The 22,498-nt window shown below is 31.0% G+C and overlaps 1 long non-coding RNA gene across 1 annotated transcript; it reads left to right on the forward strand.

The window, feature by feature from the left end:
- Window positions 1-13,667: 13,667 nt before the first annotated feature.
- LOC102659531 (uncharacterized) lies at window positions 13,668-14,308 on the forward strand. Its single transcript, XR_414394.4, has 2 exons — window positions 13,668-13,946; window positions 14,040-14,308. It is a non-coding gene; the product is annotated as an uncharacterized lncRNA (long non-coding RNA).
- The last annotated feature ends 8,190 nt before the right edge of the window (window positions 14,309-22,498 follow it).

Genomic DNA, 22,498 nt, shown 5'->3' on the forward strand with positions numbered 1-22,498 from the left:
CAAATTATTTGTCCTAAAAAGTAAAATTCTAAAAATTTCTAAAACCTCAAATAAAAATAATCTTTATCAACTTTTTTAAATAAAAAGTTTTATTTTAAAAAATAATAATACTAATCAACGGCCACAAAAATCTACCGTCTAAATTAACTTGTTTTTTAGAGGCAACAAAGAAGCTAGTGGTAATTCCCTAACTCGCATATCAAAACCAGTAATATTTTACTTATTACGTTAGCGTAGCGGAGGAAGTTGTGTAGATGAATGAGGACTAACATTTGATCTTCATTATCGTCATTGTAAAAAAATAAATTAATTAAGGGGTAAGGAAAAAAAACAATAAAGAGGTGTAATGGTAGTCTTTAATAAGTTTCTATATGGTTTTTGTTCCTCATTAATACCTCCAAGTATGTTTTAATTAGTTCCTAAGTACATACATGAAAAGGAGAAATACAAGCAAAACACACTTTTTTGTTAGCTGAAATATGTTAGGAATTAATTAATTCATTAAATTATTAGTTTAATGATACTCAGAAAGTGAATCTCATTTTCAAAATTTGATGTGCTGACAATTTCAAATATGCAAAATATTATTTTAATTAAAGTTTAGCACTTAAAATTTATTATTTTTTAATTTTAATAAAAAAATTATTAATATATTCAATAGAGTAATTCATCATCCCTTGAAAAATTAAGAAACAAATAAAAATTTATCTCATATTGTGTTAAAAAAAGATTTGTAGTTATTGGTGTTGAAATTGTGACTGACTAGTCATGAAAATGACTAAGTACATGCGATCGATTTCTTTGGGACGACGCACTCAAAGGGGGGATTCTATCTCTTGATTGGATCTCTAGTACGCACTCCCCAAAGAGCTTATTAACAGTTGTGTGACTAAGGTTTCTATGCTAGACTAACAAACGGAAAGCGAAGAATAATGTTTTAGAAGAAAGCTTTAAACACAATAAGTAAATGGCAAATAAAATTATGATCATGTATATGTACATAGCTTTTGTTCTATAGTTTGCTTGCTGATTTCTCTAAACAACTACTCTAACACAACTGCAAAATCTAAAAACGAGTAACTCGTTTTTGTAATTAATAAACAATTGCAAATTAAATTGAAAGATCATCACTTCAAAATTTTGCAAGAAAACTAAGTTCCTAATTTCTTTATACCCTGTCGTATTATACCAGTTGCAAATTGTTTGGGTATTTAATAATTAATTTTTTACCAAAAAAAATAACTTTTTCTTTGAACTGTCATTATCTACTTCTTGCATGCTTATTGTGTAGCTTAGCTTTTCTTCATTACTGTGATAACATGTGCACACACACTGCAAGGATGCTTCTTCTCATATCTTTTCCCTTGTTCTCTTTATATATCGGTAAGAGATTAAAAAACATAAAAGGACCGTTGTTGAAGAAAAATCCTTCTTATGCTCTTGCTTTTTCCGGATCCTTTACGGTGGAAATTAGATTCGATCACTTTTTATATACTTATTTTCATAATTAGTAATGTCTCCAATTTAACCAGAAAGATATTCTAAAACTAAGCAAAAATATTTTAATGACGAGTGAGTGACGACAGAAACGTCAAACCTTGACGTTAGAAGGCCACTCAAAGAAATTGGGGTTTCAATCTTCGTTTTGTTTATGGGACCTGGTTATTTGATAAGGGTTCAGGTTGGGTCGATCTTTCACTGTTCCTCTGTTTCATTTTGAACCCAATTTGCTAAGACTGAAAAAGCCCTAACAAGACCGAAATGTTTCTTCTCACAAAAATGCAACTTGTCATCCAACAAAAACATATGCATACAATGTTGATATCTGAACCACATGTTTTTATTTATCCTTCACTCTTTATCTGAAACAACGTTATGTTTTAATTTATTTAATAAAAAAAACATTTTAGTTTATTTAGATATCTGAACAGCATGTTTTCATTTTATTTATGGAACAAAAAAAAGCATATAATTTATGTTAATATATGTATATATATAAAGAATTTAATCATATTGTACTGACAATGCAAAAGTTTTTCATACTATAATTTAATTTAAGTGTGTGTGTATATATATATATATGATAAATAAATTTTCTATAAGATGGATAGTCTATAAAAGAATAGAATGGATTGAAAAAAATTGAATACTTAGATGTTAGAGTGAGTAATGGAAAGAAAAAAAATAAATCAACTAACTAATGCATAATAACATTAATTGTTAAATCAGAATTTTGTAAAAAAAATTAATAATGACAAAATATTTGGGTAAAAATATTAATCAAATGAAATTAATGACACAATAAAATTTCCTTAAGAAACAAATTTTGTTTTTAATAAAAAAAATGTTAAATATAAGCCGCGCAACACATTTAAGATAACTATTCTAGTTGATATTATCATCTCAGTATCTCGAAGAGTTTAATTATTCGGACTGAGTAATTATTTATTCTACTCTATAGCATTATTCATTTTTTATATATGAAAGAGGCTGTTTTTACGACATATATGACAAGATGAGATGCTTGATTAATTGATATTTTCTTTATTTGAGATAATAAACTACATATTTTTGTAATCAGGTATACTGCAACGAACTCAAATATTAAATTTACTAAAATTTTCAACATGAGAACAATCAAACAAACTAGCTAGAAGGGAACATGATCATAGCCATAAGAAATAACAAGCTACGGAAATCTGACACTTTCAAGTTACAGAATGTGAACGAAGAATTAGTTTAGCTGGTTTATTTACATTTGAAGGTCTTTGGAGAAGGAGGAATAATAAGACAGTGTAGACTAAAATAATTTTATAAAATGTTATATACAAGGTCAATATATTTATTGTGATATTCAAAAGAAGAAAATGCAAATTTTTTTAGATGCATTCTCACGCGTTGCGGGCTTTGTTATACGCGGTAAGAGGTTGATGTCATGAGCCCCTTATTCAGCCCAAGAAAGAAGCAGCATACCATGTGGCTTGTGTCTACAAGAACCAGATAGCCTTCCAACCAACTTGCAGAATTGTGAATAGGAAAAAAAGAAAAAAAAAACAATTCAACATGAATTTCATCATAATTTCTTATTATGTAAGAGTTTATGTTACAAATTAGATAAAATTTTTTTTGATAAATAAACTTTACCCTAAAAACTTATTTAAATAAGAAATAAAAAAAAGAGTTATACACTGTCATTCAATCACAATTTATCATGTATAATAAATTTGTTAATTTTTAAAATAATTCAAACAATTATTTCTCATTAGATGATAATATACAAACTGTTTTATACCGTCAATGTATAGACATTAAACTCATAAGAAATATATAGTATGGGTTGAAAGCTAATTCAGTTTAAAATAAATAAGACTATAATAATTTTATTTAATAATTTTATCTAATTGAAACAAAATTTATCTCATATAAATATAAATGTAATTTATAAAAAAAATAAAATTAAATAATAGTTACCTCGCCTCTCCTCAGTGTCAGCTGCTTTTTGTATCTTCCATTTTAAATTTGTAAAGCAAGTCTCTGTCGTGTTTTCTTTTAATCATAAAAATACTGATGAGCCAAGATTTTAATTATTAGTTTGATCCAATGGCTAAGCCACTAACCAACTGCAGTCAATCTATATCAATGAGTTTGTTTGAGTGCATTGAATTATTATTTATGCTGCAGTCAATTTCCTTATAAAATTAGAACCACAACATGAGTCATAATTAGAGATGAATCTTTAATAACTCCAATTTATACTATAAACTCTTATTATGTAATAGTTTGAAGACAAAATTTTGTTTTTGAAAGGTGAAGACAAGAAATTAAGATATGCTGTATTTGATTTTCTTTTATATTTCAAATCATGGAGATGCCTCAGACAATTGACAACACCTATTTATTTTTATTATGTAATAGTTTGAGGATAATAAATTAAGATATGTTGTGTTTTTTTCTGTTTTATATTTCTAATCATAGAGATGCCTCACACAATTAACAAAAGTTATGGTCTAAAGGTAGTAGCTCAAATGTAGGTGTTTTTTAAATAACAAAATGATATTGAGTTGAATATCATTTATATATCTAGAGTCTCCTTTTCATACCGTGTTTTAATAAACCTATGTTACTTATTACATGAGTGTGTCATTTCAACTAATTTTTCATTTTTTTATTAACGAAAAAAAATTGTTTAACAGTTTGGTAAACAAATTTTTTTTTAATAGTTTTTAGTGTTTTTTAAATATTACTTGTAGGTCATGTTCAACAAAACTAAATGAAACTAAAAAAATTAGCTAATAACTGATAGTTAAAACTTGAAAAGTTGGTTTAATAAATTATAAGTGTTTGATAAAATTAGTTGTTGAAATACCAAAAAAGTATAAAATAAAAAAATAATAATAAAATCATGATTTATTTAAAAATAGTAATCTGTAAATTTGATAAATATATTAAGGATAAAAATGGAAGAAAATATAAAAAGTTAGAAGGTAGAAGGTAGAATTAAAAAAAAATTACTTCAAGTAGCATTTCAAAAACATTAGAAGCAACTAAAAAAAGTTTATTTACTGAATAATTAAAAAAAAATCAACTAATAAAAAAAGCTAGAAGATGACTAAAATGTTGTGTTGAACATAATCGTATTAGCATTTTTCTAAATGCTAACTTCTAACTTTTTATGATTATGCTCACCAAAACTAAATGAGAAGCTAGCTGAAAAGTTAGTTGAAAGCTAGAAAACTAACTAATAATTGAAAATTGGTATATGGATGTTAAAAAGTTAACTTATTAAATTATAAGTGTTTGATAAAATTAGTTGTCAAACTAACTTTAAAGTGTAAAATGACATAAATTTAATAAAATCATGATTTATTTAAAAAGAGTAATAAAAAATGGAATAAATATATTGAGAATAAAAATGAAAGAAAATATAAAAAGTAGAAATTATAAGCTAACATTTTTAAAAAATGTTACTTCAAGTAACATTATATTAGAAACTACTACAAAACTTGTTTACTAAATAGTCAAATAAGTTTTTCAGTCAATTAAAAAAGTTAGAACTCAATTGAAATGTTTTGTCGAATATAACTTATATTTATTCATTTTTTGCACTTAAATATTTATTAAATTTCCTTCTTAATATTTTCTATTTCAGGTAAAATTTTACTATTTTTATCCTTTATATAATTTTATATTTTTTTAGTTACTTTAACAGATAATTTTATCAAATTTTATGATTTAATAAGATAACTAACTAACTTTTTAACTTTTGGTTAACTTTCCAATTTTCAATTAATTTTTAAGCTAATTTTACCAAATATAATTGATATTACAATGCATGAATACAAATATTGAGTATGATTCTATATAATACAATTTAATATAATATACAAATACAATAATTATTTTTTAAAATAAAATATAAGTACAATGCATATTGAGTTAAATATAATTATATTTCTATTTTTATATTATTTTTATTGATTTATTTACTTTATACTTTATATTTATATCAATTTCTCATCATTGTTATATTTATTTCATACCTTTAATCTCTCGTAAAAATTCATTAAAAAAAATATTGTAGGCAAACTCCAATAAAAATGTTTGAGAAGGTCATATTGGATAGTATTTGAGATCCAAATAAGGCAGGAGTACTATCATGACGGAATTACATTACTTTGAGCGTGTGTACTTATATTTTCTTATTTTCTAAAATTTATCAAATTTATAAATAAAATCTTATATTTTTATATTTTATTTTATTTATATTTATATAATTCAACCTACTAATTTTATTTTTTATAATTTATACCCACAAACTTAAATTCTTGAATCTACCTCTGAGTAGTACTATTACATTATAACGATTTTAAAGTATGGTAAGTCAAAAGTGTCTTGGCGCAGTTTACATTAATACATAGTTTGAACACTCGAACTAAAAATAACAATCATTGGTCATTCTATAATAACTAGCCCGATGTCTGTATAAGCAGTGACAGCTTCAAGACATGATTCTTTGGCATAATGACATTGGTTGAATTTAATTTAAATTAATATTTTTTTTTCTTTTCGGCTGTTCTTCAAACAAGAAATATTAATATAATTAACGTGATTCATACGGCTTCTAACGTTGCTCGGCTCTCAAAGGGAACCATATTGAATTTTCAGATTCTTTGTTACATGATCAACGTTTTGTTTGATAAGAAATTAGTAAAAGTCTATAACTACGATTGAGAAAGATACAAAAATTTCCGTATGGCCCAATTATAACATTAATATTAAGAATATTTAAAAATTCCATTCAAATTTTCATTTCTAACTGGTAAGGAAGATTTCCACATTCAAAACTACAAAAAAATTTGCAAGCCCAGGATCAAAGTGATAAAGGGCTCATGCACTTTTGAATACAGGAAACAAAATTGTTACAACACAAGATGCACACAAAATTAATGTTGTTGAAGACAGCTATATTAGATTAACTAATCCAGTTGCTTTTCGACACCCATATTTATCTCGGAGGTGAAGAACAATGTTGTGGTGTGGCCAAACCCAGTGTCCAATCTGACGAGTTGTCAAAGGTCAATATAATTAAGAACAGATTCAGATACGCGAAGGTGCTGGAAACACAGAAGAAGAAGTGGTTTTGGGATGATGTGAATTGTAAGAAGAAGAACCAGCACACATGAAACAAGAAAACAACATTTTGAGGACCCTCTTTAGAACTTGACCCCTTTCAGGAATCAACCTCGGTGCTGAAGTTTGTGAAGCCATGTTAAAAATGGTGATTGAAAATGGTGGTGGGCACTGAAAGAGAGAGAGAGAATGAAGGGTGACGAGTGACGACGTTAGTTTAAATAAGAATGTGTACACACCGCGTAAACCGAGTTGGAGAGTGCGCGTATCGAGGATTTTAATCTTGTAGTTAGTAGCAATTGAAATTCTATATAACTTATTGAAAAGCGACGACCCATTCCAAAGTCACCAAAACTTTTAATTTTTTTTAGACTTAATTATAAAAATAGTCCCCTTATTTTTTCCAATTCATTAAATGGGTCTCTTTATTTTTTAATTATTATCCTAGTTTTTTTTTAAAATTGACTATTTAAGTCTCTAGATAAAAATTTGACGTTAACGGTTAAGAGAAAAAGTTGACTATTTTTACAATGGTAGTTTTAAGTTCAGTTCCTTAACTTCGTGTTTTCCTTTTTTGGTTTTCAGCTTCTAGAAGCTTTCGCGGTTCAATGGAGGTGTTGTCGGAGAAATCCAACGAAGATGTGGCACCGGAAATGCTTCAGAGTTCTTCGAAGAAGAATGTTCTAGAAGCTTCCAGAAGAGTTGCGAAAACAGTTGCGAATGGTTCAGTTTCAGTGAAGAGGAAGGCTGAACTGCGAACCGATTCGGCCATGGTTGCGACGAAGAGATCGGGTTCAATCGGAGGTTCTGCGAGTGCAGTTTCTGCGCCGAGATGGAACAACACCGGAGGATTGTCTCATAAAGCGTTGATCTTCGATGGAAGGAGAAAAATCGGTGCGGAATCTGCCGCCGGAGCTAGGAGCAGCTTTTCGTTGGGGAGCGGCCTGTGCGGAGGTTGCTACCGGAGCTCCGACGAAATTTGGTGACTTCTTCACACATTGTTGTGAAGTCGGTTGAGGCCTTGCCGACGACTTCGACTTCGAGAACTTCCGGTGCGAGTAAGGTGGAGATGGCGAAGAAGCCGGTGAGTAAGCCAACATTATTGTAAGAGCAGAAGCAACCCCCAGAATTCTATCAACTTTCTACTTCCATGACAGGACAACTGCAAAATGGAAGTTCTTATGCAGAATTTTGTTCAGGCTCCCATAGGTTGGGTAGGAACTCATAAACCGTCATAAAACTCCCCTCACAGCACCATCCTTGAAGCTGAGCCAAGTTATTTTGCCTTAAGCAACCCATCATTGTTGCAAACTCAGTGGTGAAAGGATTGCACAAACATTCTATACCATTAACCCTCTCGAATCTTTTCATTGCTACATCTCCGTAGGGCTATGCAAAAACTGGTTAGAAAAAAAAAATCGATCTGAACTGGTTTTCGAACTGGTTTAACTAGTTTGGTTTTTAACCCAAATCTGGAAACTAGTTTTAGAATTGGTTCTGAACTAGTTCTAAACTGAACTGGTTTCGAATCAGTTCATAACTGTTTTTAAAGTGAAATCAATTCTGAACTAGTTTCAAACTAATTAAAAATTATTTTAAGAGTCGAATTGATTTTAAATTAATTTTCAAATTTTGCAACTTATTGGATAAATCATTTAATAATATTTCAAATACACTTATTTTCAAATAATTAGACTAAACTCTATTTATACATGAACCTGGTCCATATTTGAACATATCCTTTTATGAGGAATAAAATATAAAATGGCATACACCAAATTTCATCCTTAAAAGACCAAGAGTATATTATACAACCATATTCAATCAAAACCTCAAATAAATGACAAACATAATTTTGGCTTTCAAAATTGAAAACTTGCCTAGCATTCCAATGACAAAAACAATAAAGAAAAAAAAATCAATATTCAAAATGAAGAATGTTAATTTATTGGGAAGTGTACCAATTCGTCCAATGTAGTAAAGTTAAAACGAAAATTTGAATGTCGAATTCACATGGACTTTGTTTGTACTTAGGTATATAAATATTTAATTAAGAAAAAGATTTGGAAAAAGTTGTAGAAAAACAATAAATTAAATTGACAAAGAATCAAATTAAAATAACAAGGGAAGAAATTAAAAGGTAAATTAATTAATTAAAATAGAAAGATTAGAAAATCCAATATTACTGTAGTAAATCCAGAAGATGAGAATGTTGGAAACTTAGTCTATCAGAACTACCCTTGATGTAATATTAATGATTTTTCTCTATTTATAATTATTCCAATTTACACCTACATCTATTAATATACTCTAACCAAGATCCCTCAAGTGAAATAGCCTAATTTATTTATATTTTTTCTCAAATTCCTTTGCAGAAAGCAAATAGTTAAATTGCATTAAGAGTAATGATGTATAACAGACTATACAAAAATCAATTTATTCCTAGTGATGACTTTATTTAGATACTTTTTTATCAGTTCTATTAAAATAATATTTTCTAATGCTACCCCTAAAACTTACAATGGAAATGGGTGATTAAGCTATAAACAATAATATTAAGCACAAGAAATGATAATGCAAAAATAATATTATTAAATAAATAGGAAGATAAATTATATCAAAGTAGTTGACTGTCAAGTTTCAACAAAAAAGAAAGTTTAGTCTCTCATTGTCATGAGAGACTTTACAATTACAAGAGAATAATATTTAGTAAAAGAAGAATTTGAGAAAAGGACACCTAATTATACTAAGTATACATTATCAAACGACAACAAGTCTAGAACTTTCTATTGCCAACAACATTGATAGTAAATAAATAAAACAATAATTTAATTTGATTAACACTGAAAGAAAATTGAGAGAGAGAGAGAAAGAGACTAGAGATGAAGTGGTTGGGGTTGTACAGAAAAATCGTCGCAAAACGTGCGGTGCTGCCACAATTGCTTTGCCGTTTGAAACCACAATTGACAATTCCCTTCCTAAACGAATGAAGCTGGACAATAAAAGGATCGGGAGTGCGCAATGTAGTTCAAGGTCAGGTCACTACTTTTTTTATCAAAACCGGTCGGGTTGAACCAAACCGGCTACAAAATGCGACTTTTTTTTTTCAATATAGTTCGAGTGTGCAACTGGTTTGGGTAGGGTCGATTGTAATCTGATTCGGTCTGACTCGATTTTTTTGTACAGTCCTACTCATTCAAATGGAAGAGACCAATTATAAAATGATACATGACAATTAACATTTTACCTTAATAGTAAATGTCCAAATTTGACTCTTTGGATTAAAAACACTCTAATGATGAATTAAAAAAATAAGAGGACTTATTTAGTGAGTTTGGAAAAAATAAAGAAATTATTTTTACAATTAGGCTTTTTTTCTATGTAAAGGAGAAGATGGTTAACTTAACTACTTAAGCCAATGAAGACAAAAATGTAAGGCATAGCCTAAAGTAAACTCTAGTGCTCTTTTGGTCACATTTGAATGGGTCTGCTATGCTTCATGTTGAGGAGGGTCTATGCCATGCCACAATCAACGAGTCCGGACACGGTTCTTTTATGATCTAGAAATATTAAAGGACGTGGTCCGGGAACCTAAAAGGAATCTGGATAGTACTTGGCTTCTAATAAGTCATGGTCATGCCTTCTTTCCTTCTTTTTCTTTTCAACAGTAGACAATACCCATGCTGAGAGCCTGAGATTCATTATTATTTGTTAATTCATGGGTGTCCCTAATTTCCTATTTAATATAGCTTACTAGATTCTTATTTTTATGTACAAAATTTACGTGAGTTATATCTCAGGATTTAACTAAATCAGAATATGTCTCAATGTTCAACAAGAACTAAAAGAAATATTCATAGATTATTCACGACAGGAAGAATCAAATCAATATTTTATGAATTCATTTTTTATCAACTGAAATATTTTTTTTTTAATGTGTGCTTATATTTACTAGGTACCTAACACTTACAATTACTATAATTTAAAATTACTAATATAGAATAAACTAATTAATAAGCTACTGGTTGAGGTCTGTTAACGTGTGTATATAAATAATAGAAAGTCACGTAGAAGTATATCTGTTATATATATATATATATATATAGAGCCGTGTACAAACATTTTATGATTTAAGACAAAAATGTTTGGGGTCTTTTTTTTACAAGAATTTTAAAGAGACTTAGTATATGATATAAAATATCAATTTTTATATTAATCTTTTAACTTTTTTAGCTGCAAAATTATTTATTAGAGTTTTATAATGAAGTAATTCTAACACTTCCCTTTTAATAGATAAAATAACTAACACATTCAATCTATCTTGTAACATTGTTGATTTTATATATGATTTAAGCAATTTTAATTTTGAAAAACTTCTTTCAACAGTAATAACTGTTACAGGAATTGTCAATAAAATTCTATATGCAAGATAAACATCTGAAAAAAAATCTAAAGTTTTAATATAACTCAATATTTCTATTGGTTTGTTAATTTTTTTCTCTTAACTAAATGTATGATCTTGATATCAACATTTGCACCAAATATTTTTTTTCCACATATATCAATTATAGATTCATTCGTTAAATTTAAACTCTATATCAATTTCAATAATATATTTGTAGAGAGAAAAGAGGTAGGATGCAAAATAGATATAAAATAATTTGCTTAATTCTTTTTAAATAAATAAGAAAAATATACTTAAATTATTTATAATAATACTTACATCTATATTTAATATTTGTGGTCTTATTAATAAAAATAATACCAAATAATATATCATACTATAACTTAATTTATCATTTAATAATTAAAATTAATGACAAATATTTCTTTAAAAATGTATAAAAATATTGAGGTCCTAAAAAATTGAAAGTCTAAGACCATTGTCTCAGTGACCTAGTAACTTACACGGCCCTATATATATATAAAAGTTGTTACTTCCATCATCTTTATTTTTTCATTCAAATTGAGGGTACAATATATTAAGTTTGATAATTAGTTGAACTTAAAAATGAAATAAATAAAAAAAGCTAATGATAACATTTCACTCCTCAACAAATGTAAATAATACCTTTGGGTATTCAAACTTTAAGTTGACTTTGAAACAATTAATTATCACACTCCCTAGCAAATGTGCAATTCTTGTTTTTCTATTTTTTTTATTGATATTGAATGAATCTTAAATTCTTTTTGTCCTCCGCAGATGTGCAACTCTTTATTATCTTAAATTCTTTTTGTCCTCCGCACATGTGCAACTCTTTATTCTCATTTTACATTAATTATAAATTGAAAATGAAAGTATCAAGAGGCTCTTTAAAGATAAAGGAGATTTTGTTATTATTTGTCATTTTTTTAATCTTCTGGTTTATTATTTTGTGGTAATAATCATGTGTCTTTTCTAGTTTTAAGAGACTCAATTTGTATATTGATGAATGGAAAAATGATAGCATAACAACTTACAAAATAAGCATCAAATAACCTTATTTGTTGTCACGACGGATGAAATATGGTACGAGATATAACTTTATATTTCATTATATGATTTTTTTAACCTATTAAAATTGTTGTGATTATTAAGACACAGACGATCGAAATTGATGTATGTCATTACTTTTTATCTTCAAGGGACATTATCTTGCCAAGAGAAGTGAATTTCTCCAATAGAACTTAACAAGTTTAATGCATGAAACTGTAAAGGATTTGGTAAGTTAAAAAATATTTCAAAATAGAAAGAGAAAAACAAAGTAATTCAACCGAGCAAAGCAATAGTTATTTAATTTATAACATTTGTATATATGACATTTGTCTTGAGTTGAAAAAATATCATGTTTATTTTGTAGAAAAATATTTATATTTATTTAGTTATCTAAAAAGTAACGTGTTAATTATTTTTCTTTAGTGGATCTTGAATTTGTAGTTGATTTTAATGTGTGCAGTTGAAGGTTTAAAATATAACAAAAAAATATATTAAAGATTTTGGATTTTACACTTTTATCTTTGCTTCTCTTTGTCGTTTGTATCTGTGATAATTTTTTTTAAAGGACCATAATAATTATTATATATAATCTATAATTTATAATATATATAAAATTTGTTACTTATGCAATCTACATATTTCCGCTAAAATTCCATCCATTATTAATACACCACATCAGTAAACTTATTTTACTTAAATTAGTCATAATTAGTCGTATTCCCTCCCTTTTTTAGCTATAATTTAATTAAACATTTCAAAAACTTAATTAATCGTTTTTTCCAATAATTTTCATAAAATTTATTTCTTTTAATTAAATTAGTCATAATTAATCATGATTCACTAACATTTTTTTGTCTATTTCAATTATGAAAAAAACATTAAAAAAACTTGTTATGGAACGAATTAACTTACGAATTTAAGTAATAATATTGATAATAAAAATATTAAAAAATTACATCCAACTTTTATAATTCTTAAATTAATAAACATACTGATTAAATTAATTTTTATTATATTAAATTTTAAATTTATTATAAACTCATATTTTTAATTTAATTGTTGTCAAATATAAATTATATGAAAAAAAATAACAACCCGTGCATCGATGCACGGATAACCATACTAGTTATTATATATTTCTGATAAGTCGCGTGCTATCATTGTTCTCGGTTTTTCTTTTTCTTCTTTTCGAAAGTTGCTGTTTGAGTAGAAGTTTACGTATAACTGGGCTTTTTTTACGGAAAAGGAGTTTTCTTTTTTCGTTTTTTTTAAATAGGGTTATTTTTAAATTATCTACTAAAGAGAATAAGTCATAACCCCTCTTGAGTTAGAAATCGTAACATCTGTTATAATTTTTTTTTTTATTTTTTTAATTAAAGTCATAAAATTATTTAAAACTTCAGTATATATTTTTTTTATTTTACTATTTTAAAATCGTAACATTTAAAAAAAACTAAAATTATAAAATTATTTACAAATTTAATGTAATTTTTCTTATTTTATGAAAGTTTTTTTTATCACGAACTTCAAAGTGGTAATACTTACTTTTTAATTTGGAAGTGCATGAGGTGAGGTGGTGAGCTTGGCTACGACTTCCCTGTGCATTTGTCACTGTGCATTCTGTTTTCAGTGTGCTGTCATGCCAGTGCTGTTAACTTTGCATCTTTTCATAACTTCCAGATATGGGAGATAAATGCAATGCATACTTCATTCAAGTAGTCTTGGCAGGGAGATGCTATGAGCTGCATCGCTGAACAAGTTACTTCTCTATTACTTCATGGCTTATTCTTCTCCTCTACCTCCATTCTGAATCCAGACTTTGTCTTCGGTAAGCAAGCAGGTATCTAACAACTCTATATTCTCTTGATATGTTTAGGCCGTTATGATTACACTTGCCCATGTGGGTGAAAATATAAACCTCTATGTTGATCAGGATTCTTACATATTGTGTGAGAGTGAGACTAAAGCATGCTTGCAGTTGACTAGCAATATTATAGCCTCTACAGGAATCAGGCTTTCTGTTAAGGAACTGAAAAGAATGGTGAAATTTAGGATCTGGGTTCTTATCGTTAGATCTTTGGACATTAAAGAGTCCATTTGAAATTAACATATTGTTGGTTGAGATAGTGTTTAAAGAAAATGGTAGTTGAAGTTGTAACATTAATATATTCTGAATGAGGAATGAAGCTTTAGTCATTTGGACTAAATTTCCATATGCTCTTCGATTAATTAACATTGATGCATACATGAAAAACAAAAGCGAAAGCTCTGTTTGAAGGAAATGTTTCTTGTTTCATTTTTCTACATTTTAATAATGCGCAGTGAAGTCGTAGCCAAGCTCACGACTTGACCTCATGAACTTCCAAATTAAAAAAGTAAGTACTCCGACTTTGAAGTTGTAATACTAAAAAAAAACTTCTATAAAATAAAAAAATTAGAAAAATAATTTTGTGACTTTAATTTTTTTTTTAAAAAAATGTTACAACTTCAAAGTTATAAAATAAAAAAAATTACATTAAAATTATAAATAATTTTATAATTTCAGTTAAAAAAAATTAAAGTTCTAACATGTATTAGGATTTCTGACTCAAAAGCCCTACTACCTTACTACCGGTAAATAATTTAAAAACAACTCCCATTTAGAAAAAAAGAAAAATAAAATACCCCTTTTCAGTAAAAAAGAGCCGTATAACTGCGACCAATCGTTGATTCGATGTGGCTTTATTTGGGAGAAAGAATATTTCTATTTCACCAACTAGTAAAGTCATCGTTAAACGTTAATCACAAGGTGGCATGCACGGGTCAATCATAAAGTATAAAGTATGCATAAAATTTTAAAATAAAAGTGAAATGGACGATATAGAAATACGTGTGTGAATATAAATGGAACGTAAAGTCAGATTTTTCTTTTTATAAATATTAGTAGTAATTCTGGAGCGTGTTTGTTTTGCACCTTTCCCATTTTTTCAAAGCACTTTCAAGTCTAATAGGTGGATTCACAATGAACACGAATAATCAAGTTCTGAAACATAGCCTAAATTATATTTAAAAGATTAAGAATAAAAGATAAAAATATATTGTTTTTTTAAGTGTCATATCTTTATTAACTAAGTTTTGATTTTTTTCATTAATTTATAGTTGTATTTTCAAATTTGTAGTTCCTATTTCTTACATATCCAATATTTTTCACTTGATAATTATCTTTCTCTCTCCCTCTCATAATTAATGGATCATCATCTTCTCTAGCAATGGTCAATATTAGCATTGGGCAATGAGAGAATGGTAGGACCTATATATACGCACATTCTTCCCTTTTGGAAACTCTACTGATTTATCTTCTTGCAAATATACTTCTTTTCATTATATATGATCACGTTTAGGAAGTTCGTAATTCTATTCTTGAATCTTTATATACAATTATATATACTTGCTCACAGGAGTATTAAATCCAATATGATCTTAACAAAAAATGCAACCCGATTTCTTTTGAATTTTATTGGACCGATTTTGTGTGTTAAACTGATCGAATCAATTTGGTTTTTGGTTTTTGGTTTTTGGATTTCGAAAAAAAAAAACTGATCCAAATCATGCCTTTCGAAAAAAAAAAAAACTGATCCAAATCAAATTGAACTATTATTATTAATACTAATGGTGTGTCAGCAAGCACTGACACCTCAGCTCTTATTACACTGATGTCGCTCTCTGTGAACGAGTTGAAATAATGAGTGATGCTCGAACAACTCTAGATGTACCATTAGTGTCTTCCTTAGAACCAACCCTACCAAGTATTTAATATATTGTGTATGTGACTTCTCATTGTACCTGCACTAGTAAAAAGTGTTGGAAAAACTTGAACTTTCCCGCTTCGTGAAGTTAAGATAGACACTTAGTAATTAAAGGTAATAATGGGAGCACACAATTATAATTCTCCAATATGGAGATTCTTCCACTATACAAAATGATAGTAGGGTTACAAGGATGTGTTAACAAAATTGACTCACTCTATGGTGGCTCACTCAAGCTTGAGGATAGAGACTTCCCAAGCTATTTATCTTCTCTCTCAGAGAGGCTTACTCAAGCTTGAGGATAGAGACTTCCCAAGCTATTTATCTTCTCTCTCAGAGAGACTCTCTACTTGGATTGACTCATTCTACTACGGTGGCTCACTCAAGCTTGAGGATAGAGACTTCCTAAGCAAGTTATCTTCTCTCTCAGAGAGGCTCTCTACTTGGATTGAGTCATCCTATGGTGGCTCACTCAAGCTTGAGGATAGAGACTTGTCAAGCTATTTATCTTCTCTCTCAGAGAGGCTCTCTACTTGGATTGCCTCATTCTACGGTGGCTCACTCAAGCTTGAAGATAAAGACTTCCCAAGCTATTTATCTTCTCTCTCAGAGAGACTCTCTACTTGGATTTATTAGGAATGAAGGCTCCTACCCTTATTTATACTACTCCACCTTCACAATGAATGGTGGAGATTACTTGTATCCTAGGGTGGAGACTAATTCTCTAGAATGTTCCACACATTCTAGGAGTCTCTACACTTTTCTACTCTCTTCCATACTTTTTCATAAGTTCCAGAAGGTTTCACACATCTCTAGAATATTCCAGAGGTTTCCACATTCTTCCACAAGCTTCTAGAGAGTTCTACACTACTCTAGAGTTCTCCAGGACGTTCTAAAAAATTCTACACTTTTTCAGAAAGCTCCAGAATTTTCTAGAACCTCTCCAATTAAGGAGGAATCCCAACAAATCTCCCCCTCCCGACTTAATTGGGGGGTAGTAGCAAACCGGCACCTTGGATACCTTATGTCAATGTGCTTTGGTCATCATGCAAGGATTGGTTCTCTTCTTGCATTGCTCTTCTCCACTCCACCAATTCATAGGTGTTATTCTCATGCAAGGATTCCATCTCTTCTTGCATGGCTATTCTCCACTCCACCAATTCATAGGTGTTATTCTCATGCAAGGATTGCATATCTTCTTGCATGGATCTTCTCCATCACCAATTCATAAGTGTTATTCTCATGCATGGATTTCATCTCTTCTTGCATGGCTATTCTCCACTCCACCAATTCATAGGTGTTATTCTCATGCAAGGATTGCATCTCTTATTGCATGGTTTTTCTCCATTCTTCAATTTTGTAAACACATCCTTGAACATGTCTCCATCATGAGCGACGTTATCCTCTATCTTGAACTGCACGAGCTAATGACGGCTCCGGATGAACCTGACTCTTGATACCACTGTTGGGAAAAAACTCGATGGGAAGAAATACCGAGGAGATTCCTAATGTGAGACTCACCTCACACTTGTATCCAACAAAAAAGAATAAAAGTTCAATTAAAATGAATAAAAGATTAATAAAAACTATAAGAGTTTAATAAGATAAAGATAATAATAATTTTGTATACATCATGAAAACTTGTTTTTGTTATATGTAAAAACTTGTTTTTGTTATATGTAAAGTTCATATACACAACATATAAACAATTAAATTAAGTCAAGTTTCACACCTAGCTATATGCATAAGCATAAATACATCGAAGAAATTCTTTTGATAACTTCAGTGATTTTGTCTTGATTAGAAAATCAGCATAACCAATTAAAGCCCCTCTGCAAAAATACAAACATCATTCCCAAGGTACAGCTCATTCTTTTTACGTAATGCATGGATATTGTAATTACAGGAGTATACATAACTGTCAATGCCACTATCTACTTTTAATTCCATATATTCAATATGGATTAGTTAAATTGAATATTGTTGTTCCGGAAATAATGCTATTTCTTGTGCTTTGGATAAAATGGAACGAATACTCGCAATAGTTTGGGGAATATGGACCAGCCTTCTGTTAAGTCTCTATCGCATTGTGCTACAAAAGTGATATATGCTTAATTTGTCTCAAATGCTTGAATGTCCTTTCGTCAACTCTATCACGTTGATCTTCCAGAAAATAATATGATGTGTCAAGTTCATGGATAGCCCTTTAATTTCATCAAGTTTGCATGTTCACATGTTGTAAATGCAACCAATACCCACAATATACCAAAAAAGTCATGGTTCTTTCCCCAAACATTGGGATACCTAGCTTTATTTTTGAGCCAAAATATACATTTAGATAGTTTATCTTATTCATATTTTTTTAAAAAATGTACGATAAAAAACAATGATTTTTTTAACCAAAAGATTTAAATATAAAATAAATTAATTCAAACATGTATAGAACATGTTTGGATTAATTAATTTTGCATATTTGACTTTTTTGCATTGCTATCATAACTTATTAACTGTATTTTGTTTTTTCATCTAACGAGAAGGCTAGGCGACCAATGCGTCTATTACGATCTTGTAAATATGTGATTTACAGATATCTTCTCAAACCATAGAAAAAGGATGGTTGCATAGAGAAAAAAAGGCTACCAAAGTGCTCATTATTAGTTGGCAAAAATGAGACCTTAAACTGTTGGACATAGTTCATTCAAGAACCTTATTCACCACCTGCTAGCTTGTCTCCCATTCCTGTGGTGTGACTTTTCTTAAGCTTAAGAACCGAATTGTACTTTTTTCTCTTAATTATTTTTGTTTTATTTTTCACCACCACCTACCAAAAAAAAAATATATATATATATTTTATAATTGCCAAGTTAAACTATATTGTTGGAAATTCAAAGCATCAAATGATTACAAAATTGTTACTGCGTGTAATTTAATTTCATAAAATATAACATATATATATATATATATATATATATATATATATATATATATATATATATATATATATATATATATATTCATGTCGGAGACTGTTAGGGAGAGATGACAAAGGGCTCTAACTCAAGTTATCATCAATGTCTCCTCATAACTATGCCTAATCATGAATCTAATATGAGTCATACAACTCACCACTATTTATATACAATATTTTTCAGCAACAATGTTCACGTGTAAGGGTCTCGTTAGTTCCTTTTTGCCACACATGCTCTTGTGCAGATTTAGTCATGTCCCCCTCGTATATGGTATACTTTAACATGTGTTGATAGTTGTTCCTATCACAAATGGACTGGATACTTGTCTTTTTATTAAAGGGTCTTCTGCTTGTAGTTTCTTGCTAAAGTCTTAGGTGCGAGTGTTCGGTGGAGTGAAAGGGGGAGGTGGTACTTGCAAAAGGTCCTCCAACACTCAAGTGAGAGTTTGACTCAAAGCTATCAACGATATATATTGAGTATGTGAGAATGAATCAATCCTCTTACCTAGGGATTCACCCCTTTTATGCTAACCTGGCTAGGCCTAGGGTCTATGGGTCTGTCACATCTTCATTATCAGTTGTGTAATACTTCCCCTAATCATACTTTGGTACTTCTAATTGAGTGATTATCCTTAAGAGGGTTTATCGGTGATAATCAAGACCGAATGGTATTCGTTGCTCGCACATGTTGAAGGCCAAGACATACTGTTTGACATATGCGGATACATGGCAGAAGAGTGTGTTCGGTTTGGATGGGCTAGGTGTCTCCTCGGCCTGACTGGATACTTTATCCAGTATACTAGCCCCCAAACCCCTTTTCGTCCTTGGCCAAAAAAAGGGGCTTTATGTTGTGTTAGAACGATTATGAATTACTCCCCTGATGGTTATGTGCCTTTATTGCCACAAAGTAATCGTTACATCGTGGAGGTAACGGTTACTCCCCACGTTTCTTCATCTTCCTACGTTGGGTACCGTAACATCACTTGTCCTCCATTGTAGATCTATTCTAATCGAATGGTGGGGGGATGATGATGGCTGGGTCTCAACCCAGGCCCAACTCCTATAAATAGGGTTCACTTTTTGCCCCTGACATTTGCTTCTTTGCTTTTAGTCGAATAATATTTTTTGGTCTTAGATGAGTAATGCAATAATCAATTCTTTCTTTGAGGTGCATAATAATGATGTCGTTGGAAAGTTCATCGTCGAGGGAGTCAGTTGGAGGCGAGTCTGAAGTTCAAGGGTACGACGACGTAGTTTTATAAGTGTTGTCCGACTCCCACTCCTTGGAATCGATTTTTTCGAGTTAGACTAACTTCTCGGCAACTGAGGGGTCTAGCAACTTTTTGACTTTTCTGAGCCATCTACCGCCACTATGGCTGAAAAGGTGGGTGAGAATGTTGAGGTCCCGATAGTGGCCATTATTGTTGAGGCAGGGACGTCCCAGAGGGCTGTTTTTCAGTCTAAGAAGCGTTCAGTGCTGAAGGAGATGTCTCCACCTCCCCGATTATGCTTCTAGAGTACACGTGAGTTGATTTGGAAGTAGACACTTACTTCTCTCGATACAACCACCTGTCAGATTTGTCCAACCTCATAAGTTGGCTACCTATCTGCACCATAACGAATCCAGATGCATGCCTAGTCACTTTCCACACGGTTCGGTCGAATGCTACATCGCTTACGGAGTTCGTGTTCATGAACCGAGAAGGGATTAATAGGGATTTCTTTTACATGTATGATTGCTTGTTCCGTGGTCTGCATGTAAGGGTCCCATTTGACAATTTTGCCATGGGTGTTCTCCTCATATTTAACGTTGCTCCAATGCAACTTCACCCAAATGGGTGGGTAGCCATGCAAGCATTCCACGTACTTTGCTTATATAGCTTTGTGTCGGCGATGCCCAGACTTTTCTTGCACTATTTCTACAACCATCCTCAAGATAAGGCTCGGTGGATATCACTAATTTGGCTGCCGAAGCATCCTCTCTTTCACCTATTCACTTCTTCTTATAAAATTTTTAAGATTGGTTACTTCAAAGCAACCACAAGGCCAATCGCTGGGAAGGATTACTTCTATGACTTGGAAGGAATCCTTTGTTTTCCTTCTATTGACAATAATGTCCTCAACAGTACGACAAGTACCCAAAGGAGTTATTGAGTCCCGACGAACGCCAAGACCTCAAATTCCTCGAAACGCTCCCTCGACAACTACCTGCTCGACCTCTTGGGTCACTTCTACAGTCTCCGAATCTTGTCTGGAACCTTGAGAGTTAGTCTTGTTTCCTTTTTGGTTGTTTTTTATTTCTTACTTTAACTTGAAATTTTATCACTTATGTTATTTTGTAGGAATCATGACTTAGGCCGACGCTGATATGAATGCTTTTTCGCTAGGCCCGACAGAATCGAATCGTTGCTGCTAGTGGTCCTTCGTCAAATCCTACTGCCAAACGTACCTCGGGGCCTCATGAGGGTCTAGCTGATGTGGTTCCCTCCGTCGACAAACATCCTAAGGGAAAGCAAAAACATACGAAGCAGAGCCACCGGGAGCACCGGAGTGGCTTGAGGGAACAATCTAGGCACCGAGAAGGCACCTCTCGAGAGAAAAGGCTTAAGCAACCAATGCTTAAGGTTTCAACCTACTGCTGCTGCCACCACCTCAGGCATGGTCAAAATGTTGATAGTTAGGGCCTGATCCATGATATGAAATTTGTTGGTAGTAAGAGGAGTGTATTGGGTAAAGTACGGCTCTTGTGGTGGCCGATTCCTCCTTCCTTCGTCATGGGCCTTGTTGGAGCTGGGTTTATCATTATCTTTCTTGGCTGACATGACATCGACCCACACCTTATTCTAGTATTCGACCAATTCTTCCATCTACATGTACTTGGCTGCTCTCATTCGCTGTTCATCGAGATCAGATGCTGACTTCTTATGTAGGCTATTGACAAAAGGTCTCGGTTGTAACATCGTTATCAAGTGGTGCATAGCCACCGTTGGGTCCAAGTTTCGGATATTCCATGAAGGTTCTCAATGACTCCTTCTCTTATTGTACATTGACAAGGGCTACAAAGGTTAGGTGGTGAGGTCGACTAGTGGCAAACTACGTTTCAAAGCAAGCGGCCAAGGTGTTGAATGAGTCCATAAAGTATGTGAGAATGAATCAGTCCTCTTACCTGGGGGTTTCATCCCTTTTTATACTAACTTGGTTGGGCCTGGAGCCTATGGGCTTGTCACATCTTGATTACCAATTGTGTGATACTTCCCCTAATCATACTTTAGTACTTCTAATCGAGTGATTAACCTTAAGCGGGTTTAGCGATGATAATCACGATCGAATGATATTCGTTGCTCGCACACGTTAAAGGCCGAGATGTATTGTTCGACATATGTGGATAGTGGCCGAAGAGTGTGTTCGGTTGGGATGTGTTAGATGTCTCCTTTGCTTGACCGGGTACTTTATCCGATTTAATAGTGATTTATGAAATTGTTGTGATTTATGAAATTCTTACAAGGGCACATCATTTATTTAACTTTTTCTTTCTTGATCATTGAGTCACGTCTTATATAAAAATCGAATAGTCCAAATGGTTTACTTTTACTTATGCTCTCGGGCCAAAAAAATAATCCAAAACACACTGGTTTAGTG

This window comes from Glycine max, chromosome 5 (assembly GCF_000004515.6).
Source record: "Glycine max cultivar Williams 82 chromosome 5, Glycine_max_v4.0, whole genome shotgun sequence".
Classification (NCBI taxonomy): Eukaryota; Viridiplantae; Streptophyta; class Magnoliopsida; order Fabales; family Fabaceae; genus Glycine; species Glycine max.